The following is a 27,316-nucleotide window of genomic DNA, read 5'->3' on the forward strand; positions in this document are numbered from 1 at the left end:
GAAAAACAAAATATTGTGTTGCAACTTCTAAATGACTTTAGAGCTTTGCCACCTTTTAGTGATTACGTTGAGGTCAACTGGATTTCTTTTTCTGGATGACATTTTGTCTTCTATCAAAAAGGCCTCTATGTAAACTGATTATCATTTTAATCAATATCAATTTAATGGATCTTCTATATTAGACTAAAATACTTTCTTAAGTTGAGATTTAAAAGCCATTTTTTAAATAATTGAAATATTTTTTTCCATCCTCTGGCTGATCTATCACATGTGGATTATTAAAACCATGGGTTACCTATCCAACAATGTCAAAAAGTTATTTAAATACTATTAGTTAGATGATAATAAATCTGGTATGAACCACGACTGGTACCACCACCAAGAACCACCACTATTTTCTTAAGTAGAATCCTGAGTTCTCCACACAGTGACAATAATCAGTCCAAGGCTGCAGCTCAGAAACGAAAACCCTAAGAGGAAAAAATAAATGTTGTTTTTTTTCATTGCTTTAGCTCGGTAGTATTTGAGGGCCACATGTGAGTCATACATCAGATAGGGACCTTGGACAGGCCTGTGGTAAACATGTAGTTGCTTCCCACACATGTATTAACTAGGAAACAACATGCTAAAGGGAACTTATAATACGTCTTCTATCCCCCACTACCATTATTTTCTATCAAATTCAAGATGCCATATTTGTTAAAGGGCTTTATCAGAAATATAGAAACAATCAATCAATAAATATTTTCTGCCAGAAACAGGAGAACTAAGAACAGATATATGATGGTGAAGATTATCAAAGACATCCAGGACATGTCAAATCCTTAAACATCGATTGATGCGAAAGATAATTTGTTCAAATATAGTCCAAAAGTCTACATTACTCATAGAAAAGCACCGATCCGATACCTGCAGCGGGTATCGACTCTGATATTTACAAATTAGCTGGATCAAATATCAGAGATCCAATCCAGTGCCCTTTACATGAAACTGTTGTTTATTAATTTTGCTACTGATTCACTAATAGTTAATAACAATATTTATGTCAAGGCTAAAACCGTCACTTACATTGCAAGATATATGGTTCATTCATTCAACAGTTGAATCAGACTGGTAGGATACTGGCCAATATGCTCAGCCCAGGTATCAGTATCGGATAACAAAAAATTGGATTGGCGCATCTTCAGTTATTTACAAGGAAAAAAATCTGCAGCAGATCTAATAAAGTCTCTAAAGCCTTTGACTGTGTTATAAGCTTTCAGAATTGTCAAAAAGAAAAAGTTCCATAAATAAAGCCCATGTTATTTATTGCTTGAATGTGAACACTGTCCTGAATTCACTGAGTTAATACTTTTACTTTAAAGCACAATAGGATCTAGTCCAAACAATATCATGATGTGCAAAAGAAGCAACAGCATGGAAAAAAATCAATTTTAAATTATTTACTAAATATAATGTGTTTCATATTACACTTTTTAAGTCATGCTTTTGTTATCTTTTATTCTGTAGTTCTCAGAAATGTTTTCTGAAATTCTCAGTCTTCAACATTATGACTCCTTCAGACAGTTGTTCTAATATCCTCTACTACTAACCCTATCTTTCTGAATAATAATATAGCATCTTCGTCTGTACATAATGAAGTAGAACTGTCAACAAAATAAACATGTGTTAACATCCTGCATCACAACAATACAGAAGAGACTTCTTCAGAATGAAAGAAAGTCTGTTTTTTCTGTTTATAAGGTCTAATGTTTAATGATTATAGTTGTGTTTGAAATGTTTATTCTTCTTTGCTAACAAAACTAAAAACAAATTCTTCATCAATGCAGATCTGTTCCATAATGGTTACCTATACAGTTTGTTGTGTTAACACAATTTGAGGTACCTTTTATGGACAAAGTGAATAAAAGAATCTAGTGAAAAGCGTAACTTAGTAATTTTCAGGTGTAAGAGTCTACATTTTGTCTCTTTGAGAAAGCAAAAACAGGTTGGATGTTCACTACTCGGAATATTTAAAACTTTAAAGTGATTTTCTAAATTGCTGTGAAATACCCTATAGTCTTAATATATGTTATTGTCACTTTTATCATGCTGCAATAAATGTAATAAAATTATGTGATAAATTATTGCCCATTCTTGTTTTCTGTTACTAAACCTTGCAAAACTTCCTAAAACTAAACTAGAAAACCTTTTTTTTTCTCTTTTTTTTCTGTTTTGATAAGATGTATTTAAACTATTTTTTCAAACAAAATGCATCTTTACAAGACAAGACCAACAATTTCAGATAATATTAGATAATTATAAGTCTATGGTTCAAAATAAAATGTTCTTCAATACAAACCCTACAGCCCAAATTGAAATTCCATAAACATCACATAATATTTACACCTTTATCCATTTTCTTCCACTGCATGTTTTTAACACTGTCCAAGTAGCAAAGTTATGGATTTCTGCATGTTTTATACCCTAAGTGTCTGTGCTGTATTTCTCTTATGCAACCATCTACTTCCAACAAACTCAAATGCACACACCAACACAAACTGATTGGATCCTGCAAACACACACACACTGATTAATCTCTCATGCACAGAGAAAGTGCTTTGTTGTGTCTCCTGAGACTGCACATCTTGCAGTCACCTGTCAGCCCACATTTAATGTAGCCTGTGAAAGAAGCACAGGTGTGTGTGAGTGTGTGTCTGCCTCTCTTTCTAGTGATCAAGCTCTCTGCTTGCTGTGAAAGCACAACCACCTCACCTCATGTTTTGTGAATGAACCCAGAGAGGTGAATTTTGTGCTGATGTTTTCATGACTGTGAAATACGGTTTAGATTATTCAGTAACATTGTAAATGTACTTCATATAGAATAGTTAATGTGTAAGTCATGTGGTTATGCTGGGAGGTACATGTTAATAAATATAAAATTTGAAAATTATGGCCGACACATCTGGCGGTATGGAATTGCAGTAAAAAGACATGCATGTTTGGTTGAACTGCAGCCACATTCACAATCATAAAGGGACTATGAACAATCTGTAGTGGCATAGCGTATCGATTTTTTCTTAGATTATTTACTAGTCTAACCCTACAAGCTGTGAGTACTTATAGGAAGGATTACTATAAAGTTCAATATCAATTTAAGGTAATTATCTTTGGACTGGGTTTACCCGCTGCCGTACTGATAACCTCTTGATCTTTTTTGCTGGGACTTTCATTTAGGTTTGTTGTCACATATTGCTACAGTTCACATCCACATACACTCACACACTGATGGTCGCAAACTACAATGTAGCCACAGCTTCCCTGGAACTCACTGATGGAAGCAAGGCAGCTGTACACTGGTGCCACCAGGCCTTCTGACCAACTTCAGTAGTAAATGTGGATGAAGTGTCTTGCTCAAGGACAACATGACACCAAAAGCCGGTGCCGGGGCTTGAACCAACAACCCTCCGGCTGCGTCGCAAACTCTGTGTCCGAATAATCAGATAGTGGTTATTCTCTATATAAATGACATAAATTGCATAAAATTACATAAAATTACATACATTGAGTTTTCATTTATTTTCGTTTGGAGATGATACAAATATCCTATAAAGGAAAGCGCTTGCAGCAGCTCTTGGATGATATTAAACCAAAGATCAAAAAGCTAGACATCTGCTTTGACAAAAATATAAGTTTATGTTGATTGTAAATGATCAAAGAAAATTTACTGGGCATGAAAATCGATGGGGTAGTGGTGGATTGAGTAAATAAGCTGAAATTGTTAGGTATGATTATGGACTATAATATATACATCAAACCCTGACAGTAAACATGATTAGTCTAAACTATCTAGAAGCATCTAAATTCTTAATGGGCAAAATGTTATCTAAATTATAAAGCCTCTATCTAATGTTCACTATTTCTGAAATACCTGAGCTACTACAGAAATCTGGGGTACATCTTGATCTACAGTAACTTATAATATGTTCAACATAAATAAAGAGAGACAAAAATGTTTTAAACAATGCATATGAGAAATTAGATAAAGACAGAAGCAAGGAAGGAAACAGACATAAAGGGTCTAGCTGAGGAGTGAGGGGGGGGGCTGTGCCATTACATCACTGCTGCAGTGGCTGACTTTATCCCTGCCTGTCCCTCTCTTTTTATGTCCTCAGACACCATTCAGAAGGTGTAGAAATTCTCCTTACCAGTGCTCTTCAAGGAATTTCATTTAATTTCTAATCATATATATATATATATATATATATAGTCATATGCATGTAGTATGTATGAATATAGAGCCATGGGGAGACAAAGAGCAATACGCTATCCAAACTAACCTGGCCCTCTTTAAAAAACGAATTGCCATCTACAGTAATACCTGGTTGTCATTGCTTTAGAAGTGTAATTGATATAAAGTGTTTAAAATACTATATCTGATAGTAAATCTTGACATCACCATGGAAAAATGTTGGCACACCACCCTGTGCCAAAAAGTTTCACTTACTATAGTTACTCTAGTATGAATGACAGGCAGTGGGTGCTGGCCAATAGAGGCGCACTAGGACGCCCCAAAACTTCTTGTTTTGTTAAAGACCAAACAAATTAAAATCAAATCAAAAATTTCAAAATATATTGATAGATATTTTTTAGATGTGCAAGATAAAGCTTTAATCTTTAGTGATGAGTAAAGCGCCATTTCATTAGGAGAGCTCATGGCACAGCTCTGGTGCAGGTTGAGTAGACAGGAACTGTTGTCACAGTTGTGCGGGTGATTGAGAGGCTGAGTCGTGGTAGAGAAGCAAACTGGAATCTGGAGGTGAAAGCGTTTGGACCAGATCAGCCGAAGATCCAAAATGAATCAGCAGTCCAAAGGACACATGAAGACTGTACAAGTCTGTCTTTGTCCAGGACCTGGTTTAGCTACAAGGCTTGGCTAACTGCATGCAGCAAGGCTAATGCTTTATTCAGCTTTCCCTGCCTCCTTTTTCAAATGTCAGGATCTGACCCAGCATGGACAAGACAGGTTAGGAATGATTTAAAGCACTTTTCAAAAAAGGCAAAGAAGGATGAGCAATCTGGGATTCACATGGAAGATAATAAAATATATAGAACTTTTCCTAAGTGTTTGTTCATTTGCATAGTTTCTCTTAAATAAACAAATTCTCAGAAAATAAATAGTTTTTATATATTAAAAGATGTAAAGCTGCCCAATAGCATCTGCATTATTAAAATGGTACATTTTTATTTTGGTTAGTGACACAATATTGGACTATGCAAAACACAGGTTTGCCTTCACAAAGCCTCTGAAGGGCAACATTATTGTACAAAAAGTAAACCTGTTCATGAAATTATGTTTTGTTTTTATAAAGTGTTATTACAATGTTTTTCTGTTGTTGACATTCATATAAATATACTGGTGTGATAACTTATAATCTTCAAAGTAATTAAGAGTTAGAAGCAGTGCAGATTTGTTGCTCTTTATTTAGTTTGATAATAGTGAAAGTTATGGAGGGCCAAGCCAAATTCTTTGTGCATTTCAATCAAAGCTGTCGTGACTCCATCCTACAGCTGGGTTTATCTTCTCTATTCTTCTCCTCCTTTCTCTTTAAGTGCATTTTGTTATTTATCTACTTCTCCCCTTCTGGGTACCTGCAGATGTGGTATATCCCTGACAATCTACCCAACCCAATGAATCTTTATCTAACTTAACAGTAAGCAATAAATCTTCTCTGGCTTTTCCTTGACATTGTGCCAGATTGTTGAAGTCACTGATCCAATACTGTCTGCCCGCCTGCCTTCTTCACAGCTTTGTTATTTTTATCTTTATATTAATTAAGATGTACAGTATACAAAATAAAGCAGACCAAGGTGAGGATAACTTTTTTTCCCGACCTGTCTTGTCTGCCTAGGAGTGATGAGAAAAGGAGGGATTTAACAGAAAGGAGAAGGGCAAACAGACCTGCTGGGAAATGCCACTAAAAAATTCCTTCATGAAGACAGCATTGACGATAGATTGAGGGAAAGTTTACAAGTTTTCACATCAAATTATTTCATTACTTTTATACTGCTTTGCCAGAACGGTAGCTTTTCATTTTATGTTTATATTAGAGCTATATGTTACAATCTTGAATGCCTAACAGATATGTTTTATTTAGACAGTTAATTAAACATTAAATCCTAAACATGAGAAAAGAAACAACAGCTGTTGCTTCCTTTTCTGTTGGAAATCAGTTCAATATTACCAAAAATGTATGGACTTGCATTTAATATCTCCAATGTAAGAAAGATAGAAACACTCTTCCTCTTTCTATTTCCTTTTAAAGGTCCTGTGACCCAATAGGTTTATAAGAAATGGGTCAGTTGTTCTCGTACCCGTTGTCGACTGTTGTCATCCATTTGTATAATATCACTTAATTAAGCCTTTTCTTACATTCCACATCACAAAATGAGTAATAAAGGTATGTATGATGTTTGACGATATCTTAATACGTCAGTATCTGTGTCGATCAGTGCTCAAAGCTGCAATATCTGTGTTGTTTTGGAAATCCAGAAGTTAAAACCAGAAACATCTTTCATTCTGAAAATATTTTCCATTTCAACTCTGGTTAGCATGGTGGCTTAACTTCAAATGATATTCAATTCAATTCAATTTAATTAGACCTTATTAATCCCTGAAAGGAAATTGAGTTTCCGAAGGGGAAGAAACAAGGTAACTTAGCTTGATTTTAGCATTGTTAATGAATTGTTGATAGTACTAAAACAATCACAGGCAGTGTCAGTGGTACAAAAACCACAGTTTGAGAACCATGGATGGAAGTCTTTGTTTCCTGACAATTCGTCGGCTCTCACATCTTAACCCAGACAACTAAGCATATCAAGTAAAGACAAAGAACTGGGGCTTGGTGCTGTAGCAGGGGTTGAGGCAAGTGACCCAAGTATGGAGGCCTTAGTCTGCGAGGCAGGTGTCCCAGACCAATTTTTATTTGCTGCAATCCTTCCTCTATCCTCTCAATCCCATTTGTGCGTGCTAAACAAAAGCCACTAGAGTCTAAAAAAATGAATAAATATAATTATCTTCCTCAGACCTGAGTAATTAAAATAATTTCAATGCCAAATGCTTCTTGAAATACATTATACATATTGTCAGTTTGAAAATTATGAAAAGGTTTTAAACAAATTTGATTTCAACAACTGCATTAAGAGACAAAAGCAGGATTTGATAAAGAATATATGAAAGCTTAAAGGGGTCATAGAATACAAAACAGAGTTTACATTGTCATAGATAAATAACGATAGTTCAGTGGGTGAAATGGATCTCACAATTCTAAACTTCCACCATAAAACGGGCAAATTCCAATTAAGCACTGAATTGAGGTCAATTCAGGGATGTTGCTTCAATTGGTTCTGGCCTTTACTTTTGTCACACCACGAAATTGACATACATACACATACTGACTGTGAAGACATTTTAACTGTCTTCCCAAGGATCCGAAGACTCGCCAGGCATGAATTATTTTTGTGTATCAGAAGATCCCTGCAAAGTTTGATGCTCAGCTGTTCATTTGCTCTTTAGCAAGATTTGCTAAACTTCTTTCACTGAAATGAGGGGCTGTTCTGAATGTAAGGCCATCACAACCGCAAGCTGGAAGTATTATACTGTCGCTAAGGCTGCTGGGCCGTTAACTGGACATTCGAACCGAGCCAGCTGGGGACAGAGCGACCAAACCCGACCCAGTGACGGTATGCCTCCCCCCGCCTGCCCGGTAAGGCTATTCAAATACTGTAGGTGTAATAAATACCATCCATTCATCCATTTTACGTCACGCTTATCCCAAGTCTCGTGGGGTGCTTGTGCCTATCTCCACTTGTCAGCTGTGCGAGAGGTGGGGTACCCCTCGGACCGGTCGCCTGTCCATAGCATGGCAACACCGAGACACACATGACAAACAACCATTCACGCGCACATTCACACCTAAGGAGAACTTAGAGAAGCCAACTAACCTAGCGGTCATGTTTTTGGACTCTGGGAGGAAGCCGGAGTACCCAGAGAGAACATGCAAACTCCATGCAGAAAGACCCCAGGTCGGGAATCAAACCCGCCACTGAGCAGCAATAATAAAACCAATAGTATATATTTTTATTAAAAAAAAAGAAATAGAATATTTGATTTTATGATAGTCCCTTCTACTACAACCCGGTTATTTACCATACAAATCCTTTTAACCCTGCTTTTAGATTTTTATGGTACCAGCTTAAACAAAAATAGATAAACTGGAACATCTCAGTAGAAATATTCATTCAAGATGCTGCTGCTTAAACCAAAGTAGGAAATTGTCTGTATCTGGTGAGTTACTTCTTAGAATAGGATCTATTCTGTCTCATTGTTTTGATATTTCAAATTAAGCTGATAGAAAATTCTAAATGAAAATCAAAACTTTCGTTTTTGTTTTGTTTTTTTGTAATGTGTGTCTGTAGAAGTAACCAATATTTAAAAATTTTCCCTAAACCAATAAGGATGCATTATTTCCAAAGTAGTTAAAATTACACACTTAATATAAAACATTTAATATTTTAAATGAAATGGTGTTTTCTTGTGCTCAAACATACATTGGCCTGTCAAGGTGACTGAAAAAGCGAAGAAAGCAAGTATGACCGTAGAGAATTGCATGTTTTCTTTTGCTGCTGGTCCTAAACTGAGACAACAACTGAGCCAATATGAAGACAGGCACACAGTGACGCAGCATCTTTACAGCAGCATCCAAGGACATATGCAGGGGGGAGAAATAGATGAAACAGAGACATAGCTGAGAGGCAGAGGTTTCAAGGCTCACCTGGAAAGCTGAAATGATGTCCGTGTCTCAATGGAGAGGATAACATCCGACACCTGAGAAAATGAACAAGGATATAGGGGGGAAATAGCAGTGAGGGAAAAAGAGAGAGAGATTAGACTTGGCTGGAAGCACTATGGGTGTGCACTGGAAGGTGGCAATAGAGTAGACAAACAAAATTAGGAGATTTCATGAAAAAGAAGTATTTATAGAGATGTGGAAAATGGTGAGGAGGGGTTTAGGTGGTAGGATAAGACCAGAAGTAGTTTACTGTACTTTTGGATCAACTGAGGAGTGAAAAGAAGTCGTGTTCTGACTGGAAAAAAAGGTAGAAAGGCATATTTTCTCTTAAAACCAGCAACATGTTTTGTTTTTTTTTATGAAAGGATTAGACAAAATTTTCATTTATAAGACATACAGCAGAAGATGAGAGAAACACAGAACAGCTGCTTTTAGTCTAACATCCACCCACAGGTAGAATACAATGATAAATAGGATCATGGTTCATTGTGGAGGTAAGAGGAATATCATGATTAAAAATATTTTTCATTTCAATATGACTATTTTTCAGGCAAATTTTCCAGGCAAACTAACAATTTTACTATATAATACCTGGGCCACCAGCCTTTTGGGGTATAAATATTCATTACCCCAAAATTATTAATTTTCAGCATTTTGCAATTATCTATTAACTCTATATGATGTCTTCAGTTTATTTTTTTATTATGTTTTATGTTTACAGTTTAAACTGCAGTATCAGACTTGTGAAAAAAAAACATATAAGTGAGATCCATATTTATTTTTTAAAAGCCCTAAAAGCCTTGTACTGGTGAGTACTATGAGTAGCTAGCGAATGGTGAAACATTTATCATCTGAATGAATCAAAAGTGAGGGAAATGGGTTTACAAATGTAACCATATGAAACCATTACAATGTTTATAGTTAAAAGAACTCAGGCAGTCAACGAAGAGAGCAGAGACTTCACTGCAAAACACCAACACTTAAGCAAAGTCTACAGTATGTGAATTTCCTGTGGGCTACTATCACGGCAGGGTGGTTGATACATGGCTTGGTTGCTTTCATTACAAAAGCAAGGCCAAAATTAGCTCTATCTATTACAAGAGGTTGTAAGGCATTCTGGAGTTACAGCAGTAAAATGACTATAATTTCCTGACACACTCAAATCTAGACAGCAGCCAAAGAGTCTGAAGAAGAAATAATGGACTTTTCCCATCCCTATCAAAACTATAGTGGATTTTATTGATGCAAAATATGAAGATTTACTACTTTCTGGCTCAACAATTCCTTCAGTCACCTTCCTTAAATAACTATCTATGATTTCATTTGAGAATAAGAGCATTTCTATAAAGAAAACATAGAAGAGATAAATCGCTTTTTCTTAAGTGTCAATCACAAACTAATATATAACTGTTATGATAAAGAAAATAAATCAGAATCAACTTTAATAGCCATGTTTTCAGGTCCAGCTTCCCTGAAGGCTCATCCTGATCTTCCGCCGTTGTAACTCCAAGTGGGTCTGAGTCCACCAGTTAACCAGCTGGCCTACCTCCTATCCTATCTATGACAGTGTGTCATCTGGGTTTGCTGAGGTGCAGGTATTTATGTTCAGGAAGACGAGGATAGGAGTGACAACACACCCTTGGGGGGGCACCAATTTAGGTGTTTCCTGGACAGGAGAGGATGCTCCCTCGACTCACTCCCTGCTGCTGTGATCAGGTGAAGGTTTGATGGCATCTACTCTATATGGGAATATATGGTTTCCAATTTTGTTTTTTTATAACTGTGTACCACGCATCTATATTCTGTTTCTTTACTCTTAAATCCCTGAATAAAAGCAAGCATAGAAAAATTGAATCTCAGCATAAATTTACTGCTCTCTTCTGCCAAAAGGCTCAGGGGACACCTATAAATTACATCTTAATTCAAAGGTGCTTGTGAAACTAAAACTTCTTTTCAGAGATGCTTTCACAGCAGAATCCTCAGCAGGCTATTGGACAGTTCTAATGTGTCATCCATGTTGCTAGGCAACACTGAAGCAAAATAGATGTTGGTGTAACTGTAAAGAAACATTTTAAACTATACTGTATTACCATCATAATCATAAAAGAGATAAATGACAAGAAGGCAATGAAGTAATCCCTTAAGACTTCTCAAAAAACACTGAAGGCCATTAAGTTTCACACTTATATTGTGGACAACCTTCTGCCAATAGGAACAGGGAGAAAGGAAAAATAAAACACTGTCTTTAGGAGGGGGTATTTCAAAATTTTTTGTGGAATAATATCAAGAAAAACTCTTAAAAGCATTTAAAAATTATCTATAAAAAATAAGGCTACATTTGGTAGCCTTGGCTGCATTCATCTTTCCTTCAATTGCAGCTGTAAGGCCTTATATAGACAGGTGTGTGCCTTTCCTAATCAAGTCCAATCAGTTCAATTGAACACAGCTGGACTCCAATGAAGGAGCAGAACCATCTCAAGGAGGATCAGAAGAAATGACAGAATGTGAGTTGAATATGAGTGTCACATCAAAGGGTCTGAATATTTATGACCATTTAATATTTTAGGTGTCCTTTTTTAATAAATTTACAAAAAATTCTACATTTTTGTTTTTTTCCCCATCAAGATGGAGTGCTGAGTGTACATTAATGAGAAATAAAATGAACCTGTTTGAATAGCTGCAATGAAACAAAGAGTGAAAAATTTAAACAGATCAAGGACTCTGACAATTTACCAAAACACATTGGGCTTGGCACCTCCAGATCCTCCTGCTTCCTCAATGTGTTAAAAGCCCAGCCTGTACCTCAAAACTCAAAAAGGATGATGAAGCAATAAACAAGAAGCATTGTTGACTTCCATAAACCAAGAACCATACTAGACTCAGACTGACATTCAACAGGGATAATAAAGACTGCACATTGGATCTCATCAGCTACCCAGAAAAAGAACACTCTTTTTACCAGCTTGCCCTCAAAAAGACTTGGAGTCCAAACCCGACCAACAAGTTTAAATAAAACTTTTTCCTCAAGGCCCTAAAACACTAGGCACAAGTAATACACATATGCACACAAAAACACACCTCCAGGTCCACTGAATGGACAACTTCACCATTGCACAAATATTAATAAAAACTATAATTTAAATAACAAATCCTAACTATACATTTCACTGACACTGATGCTACCACAAAGGTGCTGCCAAACAGCATATTGTGTCATTTAAAATAACAAGAAAGGTTTTCTTCGTAATACTGAGAGGTAAGTTGTAGAAAGTATTGGAGGAATTCTGAAAATGTCAGGCTGGATATTAAAGCTGCTTTTAATCTCAAAAGATGTTTTGTCAGGCTGCTTTTATCTTAGCCTGGATGACCTTAGGTATTTGTGAAAGGCTATAATCAAATAGAGGTGAATGGCATAGTAGAGATTCTTATGATATAATTTCAAGTGGTTTATCGCTTTCTCCCTCAAACTTTGATTATTTTAAGTTTGCATTGATCTATGTAATGGCAAATGTGCAATAAAGGATTATTATTTAAAAAACTATTTATCTAAAAATTTGTGTTCTATTTAAGGGAAGGGATTTTCTACTTTCATTAGACCATGATACTGCAGTAAAACTTCATGTCAATTTAGGATTTTCCATTTTTAATACAACTTAACTAGGTAGATGTGCATATCTGCAGAACTATCTGAAATCTATAAACAATGCTATTTTTTTTTCTATTTCCTTTTTTATTTATGCCACGTTAGCTTTCTCTTGATATCCACTTTATGTTTTAAAAGGGAATTAGGGTTTTAATTAGACCCAGCTTTTTTCCTGCTCAATGTTTTCATTCCGGAATGTGTGTTTTTTTTTTTTTTTTTTTTTGCTCTACTGTCTATTTTCAATTTCTTGATATTCTTTAAAAATTCTGTTAGTCTTGTGTGTACCTGTATACACTCATCTGCTTATTTGCTTTGACACAGACCAATAATATTTCTATTCTATTTTATTGAAGTATGTAAACCTGCTTAGATGATTTCACTTTGTTTATATGTACTTTTTATAATCTCAATATGATAACAAAAAATTGTGAAATTCTCCTTTTTCACGAGTAACACACTGCAATGTATATTGTGTAAATGTGGGTGAAAAACAAACACCTCAGTATCTCATTAGAAACAATAATAGACCCCTCCTCCATGAAAAGAGGCTGCTTTAACACTATAGTAGAGCATTTTCTCTACCAGTTAATTTATTGTTTATTGTGTATAAGACGATGCAAGTTAAAAGTAATAAAGAATGATAGTTAAAGAAAGAAAATGTTATCCATATAAAACATGTCAAATTTAAAGCCCTGTGGGCCAAAGCTGGTCCCTCACTACAATTTATCAGGCCTCACCAGCTAAATAAAGTATATGTCATTAAAATTGAGGTATGTTCTTTTTTAAGTGTACAAAAGGGCTAAAACTACTTAATAAATCAGAGCAAAGTGAATATTACAGAGCATTGTGCTCTTGTAAATGAAATGATCAAATCAAATGTTTCAGTTTTACAGGAACCGGCCCTTTTATCGATTTGATTATGTAAAGGTGGAGCAGCGTGAAAATGAATTTCAAACCCCTGATCTAAACTTAGATTTTTTTCCCCCCTTTCCTTTGTTTGTTTCTTCTTACCCTGCTGTCTCCACTTTATTCAGCTTCTTTTTGCTACTCTTCTTTTGAAAATTCCTCTCAATACTCTGAGACTATATTTAGTGTCAAATAAAATGCCCAGCCTCTCTTTGTTAGGTACTGTACAGTTCTAGATGGCAACCCTCTTTTCAATGAAGCAAACGTGTTTTAAGATTCTCTGTGAGTTTTGTGGGCTGCTCTATAAACACCACCAGTCAATTACTGTATGTACAGAGAGAGCTAATACACACATTGCATAAATACTTGAAATATTTATCCTACCACTCACTGTTGTTTGTGCTTTGGTGAATTCAACTTTTGTTGCAACCAATGGGTGTCCAATAGGAAGGGATTTGTATTTTGATACAGAAAATACTGAAATGTACCAACTGCATAAATGATTTTGCAAAAAATTTGATGGCATATTTGGAGTTTAGGTGATTTATATCCATAATCTAAGTCATACAACCAAGCTTAAGGTCTGAAACTTTAAGACCATTCATAGACGTTTTCAGGTATATTCAGATAAAGTTGATATTACACTTAGATAGCATTACATGTTTAATAGAGAGTTTTAAAAATACTGGTTATTAAAAATTTTTTATAAAAATATATCAATACATCTATTTTAGCCTTAGCTAAATAACATTCAATCAACAATTAAACAAATAAATAAATAAACAAAAGATCTGAGGTAAAAGATTTTATAATTTGTACATATTGGCATGAAATCAATGTTCTACCAACACTAAACCAAAGACAAAATGATATATGAGCAACAAAAAGAGGCCTCAGTCATTTAGGCTAGTAAGGCTGTCCTTAACCTGCAATTTTCTTGTCAATGGTACTGAAGAAAGGTTGACCTTTACAGCATTAAAACACTTTTATTTGGTCCTGTGGTGCTCTTGGAATTTCTTTCACATATAAACATGTGGGATACAGTCCTGAACACAATGGTAAGAAACGCTGATAATAATGAGTGAAACCCTTGAAGCAGCCAAGGGTTGAATCTTATGGTCACCGAGTTTCTATAACCATTAACTATATACCAACTGCTTATAAAAAGAAGCACAGCGAAGCCCTCTACTGTTTTACCATTAATATGATAATGTAATGGTTTGAGAGCTTTTTGCACAAATACAATGGGTATGAAATAAACAATAAATATGTTGAACAGCACCTTATACCAACTACTTTAGGGTGGGGATGGGTGATGGGGCAACAGTGGTGTTGGATACAGAATGTTGTCTGGCAACAGGAGGGTCAATGGTTCGAACTATGGCTCTGTTGTGTCCCCGGGCAACAAACTTCTTCCACCATTGTCCGCTAATGGTGGTCAGATAGTTCATGGTATATTAAACCAAAGCAAGTTTAAGTGAAAAAAATACAACATACAAAATACGTACTGTAGGTGTGTGTCCCGCTGGTACATGTTGTTTAAGACAGGCTTTGCTTTACTGAGTGAAGCTATTTACAAAGGGTGGAAATTTTATTTAAGGGTAAATGTTACTGAATTACTGCAACTAGTTACTACCTACCTCTGCTAGTGAATGAATATAGACTATGAGGTTGTGAATTAATTAGCGTTTTGAGTATGCCATTGAGTCTGGAGGTTCACCGGTAATATTTCCAAAATACTGAAGAGTAACTCATCCTTGATGTAAGCAAAGGGGTTAAATGTGTTTTTGCTTTTAGAAAAGTTGTATGAAAAGCAAAATACAGCCCATCAACACTGTGGTAATTGCAGTAAGACAGAGAAAGATTGGTTAGGGGATGGTAATTACTCCTTAATGGCCTTTAATCTTTAATCGGCTGAATTAAATCCAACTGAGCTGCTGAATACCTTTATACCGAAGGAAAAGGTTTCAGCAATGCTTCTTCTCAGAATTAGTAGATTTCTAAACCTACTAAATCTAAATTCAGTGCTTCCTAACATCTTCACATTGTTGTATGATACATTTAAGGTTAAGTGAACAAAATTTACCAAAAAAACATCTGGCTTGTCCATTTTCAGCTTAGAGTTACATTTATTATGCCAGTATAGCTTTTCTCCTATTTATACTGTCATGGATGCAGACAGTGTAGCAACCTGTCAGGACAGAAATAAAATCATACACCATATCTAATATATACACAGCTTATATAAAACAATACAATACTGTACCTTTGGGGGGGGGGTTATGGGTTTGTGTTGAATACTGTGTATATGTACATGTGTTTGTGAGGTGCTGCTCAGGGGAGTGTGGAAGGTTGCTGTGGGTGGTAATGAGCGGTCTCTCCGTTTCCACAGCAACACTCTAACTCCGACAGTCTCCATGGCAACAGATAACAGCATTAGCTGATTCAGCCTAAGTGAAGGTTCTTGACAGAGGGAGGGCATTGGATTTTTTTCCCCTTTTCTTTTTTTGAGAATTGCTGTTAATGGTAAACAGTGATGGAAAAGTGGGGCCTCCTAGGAGGCACAGAAAATAATCAAAACATTTAAATCAAGACGACTAAACGTTCAGCAATATAATATTTCATTGCTGACATCTCCCAGATCTTAACATTGTCTGATTTAACAAGTTACTAGTTATTAAATGATTTTTTTCTTTCTGTGTAGTATTTCAAAAGAACCCTTTTAATTGTGTGTACATGTGCATCAGCTACTTGAAATTTCAGTTTCTCAGAGAGTTAAAATATTACTAAAAACAAATATGTACGTATCAACACCTACAACCCCCAGAAAAAAAATAATAATAATAAAAACTATGAGTTCCTGCAACATTTAATTTCCCTTTGGGATTAATAAAGTCTTTTATTTTTTTATGGAAATTGAATAGAATTATATAACCTTGTTATATCCTACAAACTATGAGAAAGACTGCTGATTTTATAGTTTCCAGTGTTAAAGCTAAATTTTTTGGGAATTATTTTTCTGAACAAACCAACATCATAATATAACAGAAATAAAAAGTTTAATTATTTTACTGTTTAGAGGTGAACCCCAAATGCTTTCCATGTAAAAAAAAGAAAAAAAAAAGAGGTGCAATCTTAATTAACCTGACAACAGCCAGATGCATGTCTCGCTCCGCCCAGCTCCGAGCTGGGCGGAGCGAGACATGCATCTGGCTGTTGTCAGGTTAAATCTTAATACCATGGGAAAAAAGTGTTTTTCAAACCAGATGCAATTGGTATTGCATATATAAAGTGAGTAGTACACTAGACTCAGCAGATCCTTTATTTATGACTAAACGTTGCAAAATTATTGTTAGAATATCAAAGCTAGAAATGAAAACTGAAAAATTACAAATTACAAAGGCAGACATTGATTTTCAACAATGGATCAAGTGAATGATTATGAAAATTTAACCCATGAAACAGGCCAGGACAAAAATGATGCTACAAAATAATGTGACCAAATAGATATATGAAACCTACAGTCCACTAATTAACATCACAGGTGTCAACAATAAGTTAGTGGGGCTAAATATATATAGGGCTACATGTAGTCACTCTGCTGCTTGGTGACATGGTGCATACCACACTCAACATGGACCAGAGGCAATTAAGGGTATACGAAAGCAAATCCTAGACAACAATGTTAAAGGTAAAGGCGATAAGACCATCTTCAAGCAGCTTAAAGTTCCTGGGACCACTTTTTCTCAAATTATTCAGAAAAGTAGGATCCATAGGACTGTAGCTAACCCCCCTGGACGTGGCTGCCAGAGGAAAAACAACATTTGATGACAAATCACAGAGACGTGCAATACGAAATGGTAACAAAGAGCCAATAATACTGTAACTTCTAAAGAGATTAATAGGGAACTTTAAGTTTCAGGAATGTCAATGTCAGATTGCAGTAATCTGTCATTGCTTCAGCCAAAGTGGATTCAATGGGAGACAACTAAGGGGGACCACATTGTTGAAAACAAAGGATAAAAACCCGACTGAAGTGGGCTAAATTATATGTTGACAAGCCGCAAAGTTTCTGGCAGAATGTCTTATGGCCAGGTATGTGTTTACAGATTGAAAAATGTAGCTTATCAAGAAAAGCACACTATCTCTACTGTGAAACACTGAGGAGTCCCTTGTAATGTTATGGGGCTGCTTTGCCTGATTTGACATGGGCTGTCTTGAATCTCTCCAGAGGACAATGAAATCACATGACTACCAAGGGATTGTCGAGAGAAAAGTGCTGCCCAGTGTCAAAAAGTTTGTTCTTAATCGCAGGTCAAGGGTCTTGGTACAGAACAATGCCCCAAAACATGACTAAAAAAACACCTAGACTGGCTAAGGGGAAAAACAATGAACTATGATGAAGTGGCCTTCTATAAGCCCTATAAATCGTATTGAACATCTACATGTCATCTGGAATAGGCTCCCTTCCAACCAGAGACAACTGGAGCAGTTTGCTCATGAGGGGTGAGATAGAATACCTGTTCAGAGATGCAGAAGGCTCATTGATTGTTACAGAAATCATTTGATTGCAGTGATCACTTCAAAAGTTTGTGCCACCAAGTATTAGGTTAAGGGTACCATCATTCTGTCCAGACTTGTTCCATGAGTTTATCTTTTTGCTGAAGCATGGTTAAAAAGCAATGTCTGACTTCCATTGGTTAATTTTTATAGCTGATTTATTTATTTTTACTTTTGACAATTTCAGTGATTGTTGTAAATTTTCCTTTCATTAAATGAGAGGTGCGAACAATTTTGTCCACGTTTATATTTGGCACATTTGAAAGTCAGCTGCAAACTCTCCTACAAAAACTTCTGTGGGCATCTTGGACACTAAGATGGCATGACTTTATTGACAGAAGATAAACTGGAAGTCTAAGGACATATGAACATATTTACAGTGCTAGAAATAACTAAAGTAGAATAAGAATAGTGAGGAAATGACAACTATGCAGGGACAGATTAATGAGATTTCAATTTGAGGAAAGGGTAATACATTGAGTTGATAACAGTCATAACAATACTGTCTACAATCTTAATGACCTTTAAAATCTTTTACCTATTTTTGGTTTGGGCATCTAAGGCAGCAAGACTCAGTTTAACTAGCTGAACTTCCATGGAAAGCATGGATTCGTAATACCTGGAGAATACTATATTTAATAAAACTTACATTCAAAACAATTTGCTATGTGTGTACTGACCTATTAGAGGGATACAATAATTTTGAGGTATCCAAGAAAACAAATAATTTTCTATGCTTTTAGCACCAAGTTTTAAAGTTGGTGTTTATAAGATACTTTTTTCAGCAGTGTTCCAATGTACAGGGGTTCTTTGCAGAGATAGGACATGTCTACTGGAAGATCAGTATTTGAACATGGTGTGTGTTGGAACAGTGGGTGGTAAGACTTAATGGCTTTCGACTGGGAGAAGCAGCAAGGCGTACAGTGTACAATGGTAGTAACTAATCTAAACCTCATGGTGTTAGTTTCATTATAGAATTAATGGGAACAAGTCAGAGTGGGCTGGGAGTTGACAAGTCTGGTGTCAAACATTGGCATTTGGTCCAAATACTAAGAGGAATTGTGTGGAAAAGTCTGGCATCAGAGCTTAGGATGGTTTTGTTGCAAAGAGCCAAAGAAAATATATCTTCCTAAATTAATTGTATTTTTTTTTAGGATTAACTAAATGGAGATTATTTCAAATAAACATGGAAATGCCCTTTTCCTTCTCCCTGTTTTTCTAGGATTAAACTTGCTAATCCATTTGCATGTGTCTCAGTGCATTACCCTTGCAGGTATTGCACTAATCCCATCCATTCTTCCCCACAAATTTCAGTCACACTTAATCACACTGAGCCAACCTATATTAGCTGGTAATCGAAGAACTATCTCTTTAATTTTCCTTGGTCATATTTGGCATTTCACTACCTTTTATGTTACAAACAAATCTCTAGAATTCCATAAAATATTTATTTAAAAAAATTGTAGAGATAATATGACTGAGGAACTGAAATTGAGAGATATAATGCTAAAAATATTATTACAGCAAGGGAGATGTTTAATAACGTAAAATTATTGAATCTGTTGATTTTTTTGTTTATAATTTCTCATTTAAATGTATAAAATAATTAGTTAATAAAATAATAGTTAGTTAAAGGTATAGAGGATGATCTTTCATTTCTGGGTGGATCATTTAAATAAATGGTCCTCCTAACTGTCTGTCATTCTGGTGATATGGGTGCGCAAGGCCATCCTACATGCTCGTCACCAGTTACCAATCCTTTTCTGTGCATGCACACTTTCAGGCATACAATGTGTGGTGAGCTGCGGTTTCACACAGTAGTTGAAGCTCATCTTTTTCAACTGGGTTCTTTGAAAATGGCCGAGGGTTGTGTCTATGAAGTGTATGAGAAGAAGAGAAAGGCCTCAGAAGAGGCAGATATATCCCAGAATTCTTTGCATGTGGAATCTCCTAGCAAAGCATTATGGGATTTGCTGTCGCTACCCAACAGCGGCGACTAATAACAAAGGTAGCGCAGGCACTGCCCAGTGGAGGAGAAGTTACGTCACCAAGGGGAGCAAAAAGTATTGATCATCTGTCTGAACATTAAGTTGACAGAGTTCTTTATAAAGTCCAATATATAGTCCCTGCTCTACATAGCGATTGAAGGATTTAGGGGTTAAGATGGACGTTCGGACACAGTAAGCTTGTATGAGCTATAAGAACAGCAACTCTTAAATAGAGCGTGTACAAGGAGAAACGGGCTCATGCATGCTCTTGCACGTGTTTAACAAGTGTTCCCAATCGGGAGCGGGTACAGGGTTTTGCATGTGCACTTTTTTTTTAAGTGGAGAGGGCGAGTCTTCTAAAAAAATCATGAAAATCTTTGACGGTATCTATAACAAATGATTCTGTTTTTCCCAGGCTACAATTATTACCTTACACAGAGGCCCATTTCACTTAAACTACTGGCTACAAGGCTAGATTAAAACTAGATTAAAAAGAGTAGTATAGTTTTATTGAGACTCACTAGAATGACACTTGTGACCAAGCAGGGTTCTGTCTTAATTTAGTATATATTTATATACTCTCAAATAAAGTTACCATTATATTGAAAATCAGGCTGATATGCTCATTTTTAGTGGGCGTAATGACGCTTTGACTGACATCTAGGCTTCCTCTCCAGCGCATTTCATCACAGACACTGGTTACCCTGAAACTTTTAGAATTACAATGAAACTATGTTGTTTTTGACAGCCATCTTAGAATTAGTTTTAGGATGAAACCTATTATTAGTTTTAGTAACATTTTAGTCATAACGATATGTGATAGTTTTAGTCAACTACAACTTAGAAAGGTTTTAGTCTTGTTTTAGTCAGTTTTATGTTGCAAAATAACTTAATCTTTACAATTTCAAATAACAACAAGATTCACCAGAGTGACAGCTCTTGCCTAGATGCTACAATTGTTGAAGATTCAATGCTGCTATGCAATTTCTTATTGCTGTTGGGCAGAAAAATTATCTCTAGAATTCAAATAAACTTTTATATGAATGAATACCGTTGTTTATACAAAAGTGTCTTACAAAAATTGTGAAAATAGCAGATCTTGTTCAACACATGATGTTGGTTACTATGGCAGACAGCTAAGCCAACAAAATGCACAATAAAGTAATGGTTTTAGACATACAAGGTTTTCATCCAAAAGCAAACACTTCCTGATCTACTATAAATTATGCATTACACACAGATCAATGAAATTTTCATTACTTTCATTTTACTTCATTAAAAAAGCAAATAACAAAAATATTCTTTAGATTCATTGGGGCCTGATATAAAAAAAATTACACAGAGAACCTACATAATTGCCTTATAATACCACGACCATCAAGACCTAAACTTCAAGAAAATAAAATGTTGAAATATTCAAATAATATAGAGTATATACATACGAGAAATATGAGAGAGAAATATTCAAAGAACCATGTACCTTTTTAGTGGGTCTTTATCCAAAGATAAACAGTAAGTAATGAAATATTTGATGGATGTAATTTAGGGATTCCTTTCGGTAGAAATTAAAGAAGGTTTTGCATTGTCTCTTAAAATAAAATCTTGATATTTAGAAAAAAAGAGAGCCACAGAGCCATAGCCATAGAAGAGCCATACTTCTGAGAGCAAACCATCAGTATGGAGTGTGAAGCACAGAGTCTGAGCTAAGCACCTGCAAAGATGCATTTCTGCACAAGCACAGCTGGAAGAGCAGAGTTTGTCAGAATTGAGTACGTAGTACCAGACGATTCCAGCTTCACCCCTGCCACTTCTGCCATGGTCCATCTGTTTCCATTCAGAATGTGCATTGCAGCACGTCAGGAGGGGAAAGTTACCGAACAGGACGCTGCGGCACAGCTAAAACTGCTTAGCTTCTCTAACATATGACAGCACAATGATGCATTTTAAACATCTGACAGACCACCCTCTAACATTTTTATTCAACTAAACAAACACCCAAGAGCTGGCATGTTTTCGTCATCAAAGATCCATGTTTAATTTGTTAGTTCTCGAAAACATTTTTAAAAAAAAGGGCATCAACTAAATAATTTTGTCATCGTTGACAAGAACAAAACATTGCAATGGAATCATATTGATATCTTGAGTTTAATGAGTGTAACTGTCACAATGTCAGGTGAATGTTCACCTCATCATTTGCAGGCATGAGGAAAGCTTTGTGAAAACATAAACCCTTCGCTGCTGAAACGGTCAGTGACACACGAACACTTTACGCTCATTAAAAATCCTTGAGAGGATCCCAAGTAGCCCTTCTAGCCAGATTGACTTGTACCTTATAGGCCATCACACATTCAGTCTTGAATAGCACACCCTGATTTCATAGGTAGGACCAGGGTGGGATTTACATATTCAGTGAAAAGATGTTAGAACCAATCAGATAACTATTAATGTGAACATGTTAAAAAAAAAAATCCTACTAGAGCCTGTTGAACTTTTAAAGATTGGACATAATAAAGTGCATCTTTAAAACATCACTCAATTTTTGGCTGCAATCTTGGCTGTTGTTACAGAAAAAGGCTGATCTGTTACAAGTATTTCTGGCGTAAGCGTAAACTTCTGCCTCCCACACTCTGATTGGTTCAATCTGTTTGAGAATAAGCCTTTCCAGACTAACTTCCGCCCCATGTAAATAAGTCTGGCTGATTAAGCAATGATTAAGCAGTCTGAGAGCCTTTCAGAATGACAAAAATAAAAAAGGATGAATATTTTGTAAAGCATCTTATGCCCGCTGTTAAGAATAGCAGAAGGTTTTCAATGCTACAGTTTTGCTTTATTTCAAAATATAGTTAGAAGCCATGACATAAAAAACTATTTAGAATATTAGAATAATTCTGATGGCTTGAAGAGTTCAGTTTAGAAAACTGGAGTCTGGAGTCTCTGAAAAACTCAGAAGGATTTTCAACCAGCACCAAATATCAATCCCTGTGTAATTCAAACCCTGCAACACCCTGAAAAACAAACTGGTTCACCCGAAAGTTAATACAACCAGAAACAAGGCCGACAACCCGGCTTACGCCGTTCAGTGTAGTGAAGAATGCACAGACCTGTGCATTGGAGAGACCAAGCAACCGCTACACAGGTGCATGGCTCGACACAGGAGGGCCAGCCCCTTAGGAACGGAGTCAGCTGTTCAGCTACACCTGAAGCCCAAAGGACACTCTTTTGAGGACAGCAATGTCCATTGCTGCGTTCGAAATTATGGGATGCATCCACCGAAGGCCAGTTTCGAAGGCCGATTACGTCGTAGCGCAGCGCTAAGGTCTGATTCCAAGACTCCTCGTTATGCGTCCTACAAATGCGTCCTTATTTTTGCCCGAATTGAAGGATGGGTCCGATGTATCCTATCTATCCTTGGTTATCCCAGGATTCATTTCAAGACCAAACAAGCCGGCTGCTCCGTTATCAGAGGAAAAAGGTACTTGGTGCCAAACAGTGGTGAATATTGTAAGTTCAGTTTAATATAAAACAAGTATGTGAATAGTTCCGTCTGAAACTAATGGAAATATTTGTTTTAATCGTTATTGAGTCAGATATGTAGTGGATAATGTTTGATTTATCTAAAGGTTTCTATCTGTTACTGTGTAAATAGGTTTGGCTGTTTTTTAAGGACAGATTCATTACCATGGCGGCGCTCCAAGGCAGCGGCCAAAAGCAGCTCCTCTCGACAATTTCACGAAATATGCCGCTTAAAATGATACAAACTAGACATCAAACCTGCATCTATGATCGCCAACACCTGCTGGAGCTACGGTCACAAAGTGTTCTAAATACTGACATTTTTTACCGTTTAAAAAAACTGCAGAGTGCTACGGACTGATGTCAACAAAACAACAATGGAAAATAACTGACCGAGGAAGAGATGCGTGAGACGAAGAAAGCGGGCTGCAGAGCTAAAGAGAGATCCCCACAGACAACCGCTTCCATCAATCCATCGGTGCAATTGGCTTGGGGGGGCTGATTCTGTACTGCGCTGATAGAAACAAGAGCTCTGCGACTGTTCCCAGGCAATCTTCGGTCTCTAGAGGGGAAGCACAGCCCTCTGCAGGTGAAAATGAGGAGAACACTCTAGATGCTTCCCTGCCAAATGCTGAAAGCCCCCTCCGGCTTCCACACCTTCTCCAGCATCGTCTGTCGCTGCTAAACCTGCCGATGGCACCACTGCTGCTTCAACCATGTCAGCCTCTTCAACCCAGGGGGCTACCACCCTCACAGCATCGTCACCATCGAATTCTTCCTCCCCTGAGTCAGGAGAAGTGAGTGCTGCAGGAGCTGGAGGCAGTAGTAGCAGCTCAACAAAAACTGCTGCTTACCTTACCAAGGCTGCACTTTAAAGAAAATGAAACTGTCTAGAGAGGTGTTCTAAACGAAATTTATTTTTGCTTACACTTGTGCATACAAAATGACAAAATAAATCTAAGTTTAAGTCTAGTATATCTGCAGTGTGGGGACTATAATCTAATCTGTTATGATTTTTATTTTTTAATTGCTTTTTAAAGTTTCATATAAATAGACCTAAATCCTACAATATACTCTGTGTGGTAAGAGGGGAGGGAAACACACAAGAGGAGCCCAAGGACACTGGATAATGTAAAACACAGGCTCTAAACTCCAGTCTTCCCAGGCCAGTGTCCTGCAACCTTTAGATGTATCACTGCATCAACACATCTAATAATTAGGTCAGTAGCAGCACCTGGCAGAACTTGTGTGAGAGGAGGTAATTCAGTCATTATATTCAGGTGTACAGCAGGACATGACTTGATGTTTTGACCGCTGATCTATAGTAGCTTATCTGTACAAAGAGCAGCAGTTAACCTGTTTGCTTCTAGCAAATGGAAGATGCCTAAATTAATGCCAATAGAATAAATGATAATTCAGCCAACCATTACATTTTCTCCCCACTTAAAAAAAAAAGAAGATTGTTTTCATATCTTTACTTTAGAAGGCAATAAATAGTAGAAGCTCTCGTGGACCATCCAGTCCACAAGAGCTACTATCTACTATTATTTTTGGATACATCTTCACTCCAGCACACCTGAATCTAACAGCACTATTTCCTTGTCAATCAGCTAATCAGGGGTGTAGTAATGAGCCATGCATTTGATTCAGGTGTGTTGAAGAGGGGAAGCATCTTAAAGGTGCAGGGTGGTAGCTCTTGAGGGCTAAACCAAACACCCCTGCTATACAGTATACTGTTCACAAAGACACTTTACAAACTTGGGTATAGCTTTTATGAATGACAAATCATTTCTCATAATTTCTCAAGACATAAAACAAATGTAAATAGAATAGAGAAATAGCACATTTTAATTTATATATCAATTAAACTTTAGAAATGGTTTCTAAAACATTCTAGAACTTGGAATATAGATGGGTGTAGAAACACAGGAAGGAGATGACGTAAACCAATTAAAAAACACATTTAAAGGGCCTTAGTTTATATGCCCAGAAGATTGGAAATATGCACAGAGGAACACTGAATAAAATGTCCAATTGTGTGATCATAATGTGTGTGGAAAAACACACAGTGACCTTCTCCTGTTGTCTTTATGGTCCTCTTGCTGGCTGATTGTTTACTGATAGAAAATTTACCATCAACGTTAATTTAGTTTAAGTGGGGAACAACATCTGCTTTATTTCACACTGTGAATTCATTAAGTAAACAGCAGTTATGTTTAAATAGAAGGGGAGAGATTTCTTCTGATTTCTTCCACATGAAAAAAGAATAAACGATCCGATCTGATAATTGTATTTTCAAAGACTGATTGTAGCAACCTTGAACGTCCTTTGAGAATTAAGTTTACAGTCTTACAGCTATGTCATCACCTCAACCATTTTTTTATTATATTCATCCTCTTTTAAATCATGGTCATCCTTTACCCAATTGTGAGAATATATGGCTGTTCATCAAGAACAGAAAATCATCTTTAAGCTCAGTTAATACTCAACCAACCTTTATTTGGGATTTAGAGTTATTTATTTGGATGGGGTAATTTCACATAAACGAACAACCTATAAAGGAGCCAGAAGCATCCTCAATGCTATATATCATCTGTTTTTCCTTGATAAAACCTAATTTGTCTAGCTAAAAACAAGGTTTTTTAAAGGTTGCTTTAAATCCAGGTTAAAATGACTAAATTACACAAATATGTTACATTTATAAAAAAAAAAAAGAGGAACAGGTTTGATAGATTAAAAGGTTCAGTTTCTAATTGTTTGTTCCATATTTTTGACAAAATTACTAAACCAACTAAAGGAATTACAGACTGGTAAACAATACATATATTTTTTTCCTTTTTAAATGCACTCTGAGACGACAGCATCTTTTATCGCCAAAGCAAAATAATTTTTTTATTCCAACTGTACTTTTGAACTCAATGGTTAAGCCAAACTTAAGCTTATGCTTTTGTAAATCCATAAATATCTCAAAACAATGTAACCGAATTGAATACAATCTTTTTGCTAAGAAGGCTGGTGTTAAAATAGGAACTTGAGTTGGCTATTCACGCTGTTAATACTTTGCGACTCGACAGTGGTAATCAGTGTTGTAAATGAACACGTTCAATATACGCCATTCACTTAATGCGTTTATATTTTTTGAGAACGGTGAGCAGAAAGACACAGTTTTGAAATAATGAACATCAACAAGAGCGACGTTCACTCTGAGAATAACAAGCAACAGGCACAGCTCATATTCCTGTTCAATTGATAATGACACTTCATTGGGTAAAGTCAGGTTTTATGGAAGTTATTATGGCAAACAGCATGTGCCTTAATTTACAAAATGAACTTGAACTAGTTGATTTATAGGTTTGAGAACTTAGTTCATCATTCCATCCATCCATCCATCCATCGATCCCACTTAGTCCTTGTCAAGGGTCGTGGTGGGGCTGGTGCCTATCTCGTTCAATTTTATCGGTGAGAGGCGGGGTACCAGTCTGCCGCAGGGCAACACAGAGAAACACAGAGACACACAATCATGAACACACACTTAAGGAAAATTTAAAGAAGCCAATTAACCAAACACTCCTGCTTTTGGACCGTTGGAGAAAGTGGGAGTACCCAGTGAAAACCCATGTATGCAAGGGGAGAACCTGAAAACTCCATGTATAAAGACCCTGGGCCAGGAATGCCACCCAGAACCTTCTTGCTGCAAGGCAGCAGTTCTACCCACTTCTCCACCAAGCAGCCTGAACTTACTGTAGTGCATTTTTTGAAAAAGTGAACTACAGTATGAACGTGAGCTAGTTCATGTTCATCTCTGTGAACTGAGCTTTGTTAAAGCCACACACAGGTATTTAAAAATCTCCTTGCAGTCTAAATTACTTGTTGTA

General features: G+C 36.4%; 1 protein-coding gene across 1 annotated transcript in view; it reads right to left on the minus strand.

Annotated features, from left to right (window-relative positions):
• The window catches only part of map2 (microtubule-associated protein 2), a 118,295-nt gene that overhangs the window by 78,886 nt on the left and 12,093 nt on the right, over positions 1 to 27,316 (minus strand). The window contains exon 2 of the mRNA XM_038308170.1: positions 8,814 to 8,866. The gene's annotated coding sequence lies outside the window, so the exon portion shown is untranslated. The remainder of the gene's footprint in view (positions 1 to 8,813; positions 8,867 to 27,316) is intronic.

This window comes from Cyprinodon tularosa, unplaced genomic scaffold (assembly GCF_016077235.1).
Source record: "Cyprinodon tularosa strain WSP-4 unplaced genomic scaffold, ASM1607723v1 ctg630, whole genome shotgun sequence".
NCBI classification, from domain to species: Eukaryota; Metazoa; Chordata; class Actinopteri; order Cyprinodontiformes; family Cyprinodontidae; genus Cyprinodon; species Cyprinodon tularosa.